The following is a 7578-nucleotide window of genomic DNA, read 5'->3' as shown; positions in this document are numbered from 1 at the left end:
TATAATTATGAAGTACCTTCCTTTGACTGTGAAATTATAACTTTCAAAATATTAAAATAATTGAGAGATGCTTAATTTAAAAGTAAGTTTTTCGTAATCTTGGGACGCTCCAAGGATGTGACTATCTGTGATGATGCCAAATTTTGAGTGTATATTTTCTTTAATATCTTATACTAGTATAGTTAACGTCAAGGAGATCACTCGACCCTTTTTGTTTGATCAACTGTGACACCTGAAGTGCAATTAGAAATGATTTGCCACATTACTTAGCGCAGTACAAAACCCCTCTGCCAGCAATTTAACATTCCGTGGATTCAGTAGTTGCATCTCTCCGGACCTTCAGTCTACAACAGTATGCCACTCGCAATACCTCAGCGTTCCCTCGATTAGCCGAATACCCGTTTTCTCAAGGCCCTTGTGGTCGAGCTCTTTCCAATCACCGTACCATTCCTCCGTAAGTCTCAGGAAAGAAACTTTTGTTTTCACTGTTATTGGGTATCTCCTCATTAGTAACAGTGTCCCTACTATTTCATTCCATTCGGTACTAGCAAATACAAATCCAATTTTCTAAATGTGGTATGTATACGCTCGTGCGACTCAATGAGTACACTCAACCCTCCTAAAACAGTTGTGTGAATGCGTTAATGCATGCTTGTGAGCGTAAGTGTAAGCGTGAGCGAGCGCCACTGCCATCGTGTCAAGTTTCCTGGTCGTCGCAAATCATTTAAAGACAAAGAAATAAACAGTTTTTAGCCATTAGTTATTTTTGTTATTGGTTACAAAATTTACGAATCCTGAATGTTTGGCCAGACATTTCAGAAGAAGACAGTCGTTTCTTAAAGTTTAGGAAAGTGGCACGATGCGCGCGCCCGGTTGCACTTACGCGTATGAATGAACGAAAGAATGATTTTAGCTAAAGGACTGTACCGTGCCAGTTATTCCATGCTTCAAAATGGGTCATGTCCGATACTTATTATACGATATTGCAGTAAGTCTCGCTAATGTGTTGGTTGTTTCCATCTACATGATGGCTAGACATTTTTTTTGCGAATGTTCATTATTTTGTGCAATGCGCGCTCTTGTTATAACTAGTTGTGTTTCTCCTTAGTTTCCAATGCGATACAATGTTTACAATGCAACTTTTAACAAGATACAGCAATCGTATTGTTACTACTTTGTGATATGTTTTCCTCTCATGGACAAAACGTTAACTATTATGTACATTTGAGCAAAGGGCTAAGGAAAACAATTATGATCAATGGTTACCGTGAAACATTTCAAATTTTATCTGATTTTTTTACCTTGCATTGAATAATTAGTATTGTTTGTTTTTGTTGATGTATCCGTTACGAGTCATGGTTTAAACCTAAGTAACACCGAGCAACTCCTCAGGTTTATTTGGCAATGTTTCATGCTCCCCCATATCTCCGTAAAGTAAATGGACTTTTTCAAACAATAGTGTTAATCAAGAATTAATCAAGAAGAAACTCCTTTTGTACAGGAAACGTAAAGGTTTTAGTTTCCATTCCATTATATACATTTCATTTACAACCCAATACAGTAGTTAATCAGTAGAAATCTTTAAATTGCATGTGATTCAAGTCATTTGTAGACAGGTATACTTACAATTGCCATTTTCAGTACCATAGGCAGTCTTCTGCACCTTGTCCTAGTATATTTTTGTAGGACAAACAACGATGTGCACAAGCAGGTTTAAGTTGTTTTTATGTACATTTAGTTTCACATAAACGTTCATGCAAGTTTTGTACATGGATTTCTGTTCAGTTTATTTCACTTGAACGTTGTCTGCTCATGTGTTTATCTGCTCCTTAAAAACATAATGCATACTTTACTTTTTGCTATATTTGTACCTTTTTATATTAAGCGTATTTAATTTTATGCATCATTGTTAAAAATAGAAGCTATCAGGATTCCTTCGTCGATAAGACCTACAAGTTTTAGAAATACAATAACAATATAGTCCGTAATAATTTTAGCTTTGTTTTACTTTTTATTTTTTAATGAGTACCACAGACTAACAATCAAACTTTTTGTGTTCATTTTTACAGACTAAGTCTAAGACTACGTACATGTTTATCTCGTTTATCGTTTAATGTTTTGTTTATTTTTAATAGAAATTATATACTTGGATGAATTTCTTGAAAATGAAGTTATGTTTTTATTTGTTTATGTTTTAGCCACGTGCAATGTGGCGCCTTTGCATCGGTCTTGTTATGTTTTCACACTGACAGAAGCAGATAATTGCAAGGCAATCGTGAGTTGTCCGATTTGAGGGTGCGGAAAAAAAAACGATACCCTGGTCACGCTTTGAAAACCCTGTTCCTTGAGGCACCTTTACATAAAGGTTTCTATTTGTACGTTCTTTTAAGTTTAATTTACAAGTATCAATTTTTAAATAAACAAATGTCTGAAGCCAAGCACTCATTCTTTTCCATCCCACTGACCGTCACGGTCCGGCACACTTGGCGAGCCCGCTGGCTGCCTCGTCCTGCCTTTTTGGCGTGCCGTAGGTCAGGCAGCGGCCCCCCGCCCCGGGAGCACCGCCCGTGACGGCCCGCCCAAACCGGTTACTGCACTGCACTTAGTACCTCCCGGACGGGCTGCCTTCCCCAAGCAACGACGCGCAGACGGAACAAAAAACATCCTAGAATAACACATTCGCAATTTTCTCACACATCCAAATAATTGGGGACCAGAAATCAATATTATTGGCACATACTGCGCCCAAAAGAGCGTGTTCTCGAATGAAGTATAGGATTACGGCTAAGCCGTAAAAATTGACTTGTCCGAATGCAAATGGAATTGCCCTATAGCAAATGTTCAAGCGAAATCACGTTTTTCTGGGTGTGAAGGAAGGGAATATGCGCTCATTGGCATGGCGTGCGTATCAAGCAGCGGTGGTGGTACGCGGAGGAGAACTTGGGATGCTCGGGAGATAACAGCATCGGGCTAGTCGGCTGCCAATTCATTTGGCTTAGCATGTCGGCTTGGTACCAGCGGGAGAGAAGGAGAGGGGAGGGAGGGGCTCACTGGCTGAGGCACGGCCAGGCCTCGAGGGTCCTGCGACGCACCGCCCCTGGACGCAAGCTTTGGCGTGCTGGACCGAGAGGGGTAGGGCAGGGAGGGCTGGCGGGGCGGGGCGGGGCGAGACGCAGCAGTGCCCCTAGGCCCCCCAACCGACCGGCCGGCCGATGGTACCAGGGCACCGACCGACCGTCCAGCCGACCGGGCCGACCCGGCCGCACTGGACGGAGCGGCAGTCACGTGCAGCGCCAATTCGATCCGACGAGACGAGCAGCGAGCAAAGGGCTCAGCTCAACCCCGCCGGCCGGGGCGGGGCGGGGCAGGGCGGGGCAGGGCGGGGCGGGCTGAGGCCACAGCAGCATCGTCACCGCCAAATAATCGTACAACAACGGCTCTGCGTATTGTGATGCGGGTCGGGCCAGTTTCACAACAGCCAGCCGGTGCATCGCCCTGCCTGTCCAGCCGCCGCACTCGCTGCACCGGCCGGGAGAAGGAGGAGGATTGCAAGCATTTTTATTTCGTTTTTGCTTCGTGTGTGTGTGGCCTGGCGGGCCATGCAACCGTGTGTGTCTGAGAGAGACAGAGAGAGGGCGGGAACGGAGGGGGGGAGGGGGCGGAGAGAGAGGCCTTGAGGGAAGAAGCAGGGAGGGATCTGATCGGCCCGGTACGGCTAAACTGCAGTCGCGACAGCCACCGCCGCCAAGGCCTCGAGCCACGCTGCGCCACGCCACCCCGACCCCGCGCTGCCAAAATGCAGGCGGGATGCACCCGACGCCTTCGCCCGGTCTGCCACCTTCCGCGAGGGACGGAGGGGGGGAGGCGAGGACGCTACCGAGACCGAGGTGGCGGGAGAGGTAGGGGGGGAGGGAGTCATGTTGTCGTGTTTAGGGCGGCGGCGGGCGGGAGGAGGCGCTGGCGGGCTGGGGTGTGAAATATTCATAACCAATTTCCCGCACATTTTTGGCACCCCTACTGAGCATTGAGCAAACGTAAACAAGATTTTTTTTTCTCCGTCGCCAAGCACTGCGGCTCAGCTAGACGGCGAGCAGTTGCGTACTCCGAGCTGTCGTGCCCGTCAAAACGCGAACGTTTCGCGGACAAAAAATTAAACAATATAACACTGTAGATTTTGCGCGGGCGTAATTTATAAATAAAAGGTTCGAGAAAAGTTTTTAAAACTTCTCAATGACTTTGAACTCTATTTGGCACGACGTGAGACTCACTCATCGTGTTAGGAACAGGAGGCGATGCAAGCAGGCTTTGGGCAGAAGCTGTTTGTATTCTCCGCGCCCTGTTCCCCGCACACCGTCGCCGCTGTCCTTCGCCCGGCCGTCAGATGCGAAAAATACAATTAGGAGGATGAGAATAATAACTGCTAATTGCATTCCGGACGAGTGCAGCAACGACTACACCGACAGGAAAGAAAAGGGGCGGGGGGCGCCCACTGTGCAGGCAGGCCCTGGCCCTGCCCTCGCCCAACGCGGCCCTTCGGGCGCAGGGCAGCGCTGCCATGGCCCGGACCGTATCGAATCGAAAGTACCGATCAGGAGTTTTACTTTCAATATCGAGCAGCGCGCGCTTGCCCATTGTCTCGATAAGTCGATATCGCAGCCGCTCGAGCGCCACCGAGAGGAAAAGTCAAAAAGGGGGAGTTTGGGACCGGCCATCAGAATGTTGACAAGCTAAAGAGAACAGTCTACTTCTCTTCTCTTCCAGCTAGCTGAGGGGCATGGGCGCGTAAAAAACGTTGTGCTTCGCCCAAGCCCGCCCCCCTCCCCCACACGCGTTGGCTGGCGTGAAATGGCTTCTCGTTTCATCTACCGACAGCAACGCGGAGCGGGCGGGAAGGGACCGATCGGACCGATGCAACTCAGGGCGCTTTCTGGTGTAGGGGCAGAGCACTTGCTACTTTTCTCAGACTTTTCTACGCACAGACTGGGGATATCAGGTCCATCAGACAACAAACGGCGGCTGGTTCGCCCCTTGTAGATAGGCTACCGCCTACCGCGCGCACGCGTGCGGGCGGGTTGCCTATTGGGACGGGCCGCAAGGCGTCATGGTCCGTCGGCAGCCAGAATTGGACCCGTGCTCTAACATTTGTTTTTTTTAAAGCATTGCCACCGTTTAGGGCTTTGGTATACTTTACAAAAAATTGTGATACTAAAACAGAAAAGTCCTGACCGTGCGACCGGCCCATCAACTATGAACGTTCCACAATATGCGGTCACCACATCACAAAAATAGGCGCATAGAGGCACATCCACTCGCGTACTCCACTCTGCACACAAGCCGTGCAGCGCTGCATTTCAGCGTGCAAGTCAGGCTGGACAGGCTCGGCCCGGGCCCGGTGCACACAAGGCCACGGCCGCTGCAGGGCGGGCCACAGACCGGGCCACAGCGGCTGCAGTGAGCCCCGCCCCGCCACTCCTTTATTTCTCCCGTTTATTGTCTGGCTGTGCGTTTTTGTTGGTTTGCACGATGCACTCCGGTGCATGCCGCCGCCGCTGCGGCCGCTCTGACTGGTGCTGCTGCAGCGGCGGCGGGAAGTCTAGTGGTTCTGCACGAAGAGAGACAGCAGGACCATCGATTCAAACACGGCCGCTCCCGCGCGCCGCGGCACACTTTGGGGCATCTGCATCACCTGTGGCGTTGTGAGAGAGACCCGGGGCGCACGCTTTGAGGGGCATAGGAGGGGAAGAGGGGGGGAAAGTGGAGAGCGGAAGAAGATAGGCATGTGAGGAGAGGAAGGGTATGGGTATGAGAGGAGAGGAAGAGGATGGGTATGTGGAGAGTGAGTGGAAGAAGGGTGGACATGTGAGGAGAGGAAGAGGATGGGTATATGGAGAGAGAAAGAGGATGGGTACGTGAGGAGAGGAAGAGGATGGGCATGATGTGAGGGGAGGAAGAGGATGGTCATGTGAGGAGAGGAAGAGGGATGAAGAGACGTGGGGAGCATAGGAAGAAAGGCTGGGAGGGAGGGGGAATTCCCAGTGCGGATCGGTTCGGCGGACATAAACGCCAACGCCTCTCTCCCATGGCCGCCTATGGCCCGCCGGCCCAAGTTCAATGACGGCGGCCTGATTCTCTCATAGCTCCTCCGCGCCGCAATTACACGTGAAGCCGCCAATTAAAACTGCTTCCCCCCTCCCTCCCTCTCCGGTGCCCTGCTCCGGCAGGACTCCAAGCCTCCCTCCGGTGCCCTCCGGCAGGGCTCCAGGCCTCCCTCCCGGTCCTCCCCGGGCATTGTGCCCTGGCCGGCCGGACGGCGCAACCTCGATCCCGTCCTCACCAAAAACCTGCCGTGCGCAAAACCCAAAGCGCGCGGTCCGGCAAGTCCAGCCGCCAGGCCTGCCGACCTGGGCAGAGCAGGTTTTGGCGGGAAGCACGCAAACATGTGTCGTCTCGTCCCAAGGGCGTGGTGGAGCGGGGCGAGGCGTGGTGGGGCGTAAGCGCATCCTGCTAAATGCGCCCGCCCCCTTCACCCCACCTCTCCTTTCCCTCTCGTCGGCCCGAAATTGCAGCGGCGGGGCGAGCGGGCGGTGCAACGAACACTGCACCGGGCAGCCAAGGCCGCCCGTCTGGCCCGGCTGCATGCGGACATTGTCTGCCCCGCCCCGCCCGCCCGGCCCGCCGCGCCCAGCCCGGCTGGCTGGCCGAATGCATTTTTGGTTCCTTTTGGGACGCCCTGGCTGGCTGCAGTGTCCTTGCAGTTTAATGCGTCGTTTTTCATGCGAGACGCCCCGACGGCCGGGATGGACGGAAGGAGTCGTTTACGTAATGCACTTTTTGAAATATAGGGTGAGCCGGCCAGTGTCGGCAAAATATATGAGGTTTACAGCATTAACAATAACAAATTTTGGCAAAATGTGAAAAATTGCCTCCTCTACATCATGCCAGAAAACGTCCGTATTGCAAATTGTTACACTCTATTGCTTTGGTTAGATTCAAACTAAGCCTTAGAAAGTACGTCGCAATCGTCGCATCCTAAATTCAAAATCTGAGTCTACGCAGGTATTATACTTACACGATTTGTCAAATCCAACAAAACGCCACGGTGGTCAGAATTTCGTCACTCTGAACCAGTTTAGACACTAAAATGTGCCCCAAATAATCATCAACGCTGACGCTCACGACCAATTTGGCGAGTGCAGCAGCGTGCTGCAGTAGTTGGAGGTCGCGGAGCGGCGACAGGGTGAACGCCACTCTCTGTCCGCCGGCGATAATTGATGGTGTCACCCCCCCCCCCCCCTTACGTCCACCTTCCCCACTTCTCGGCCGGAAGACACAACATCTGCGAAAGGGGGAGGCGAGGCGAGGGGAGAGAGAGTCAATGAATTGAATTCAATTAATGCAAAATGCTACTGAGCTCCCCATCACCACCACCGTTACACACCTCTCTGCCGGCCGCGCTACCGCAGCGCACCGTGCCAGTGCCTATCTGCGCTGAAAACAGCGCGCGGAATGCTTTTTTTTCGCACTAGTTCGTCCCGTAGCACGGGGCAGACAAAATTTCATACTTTTCTCCTATCTCAA

The sequence above is a fragment of the Frankliniella occidentalis genome, unplaced genomic scaffold (genome assembly GCF_000697945.3).
Source record: "Frankliniella occidentalis isolate FOCC.00 unplaced genomic scaffold, Focc_3.1 Scaffold14, whole genome shotgun sequence".
Taxonomy (NCBI): domain Eukaryota; kingdom Metazoa; phylum Arthropoda; class Insecta; order Thysanoptera; family Thripidae; genus Frankliniella; species Frankliniella occidentalis.
The sequence above is the reverse complement of the archived record's forward strand: the minus strand, read 5'-3'. Positions refer to the sequence as shown.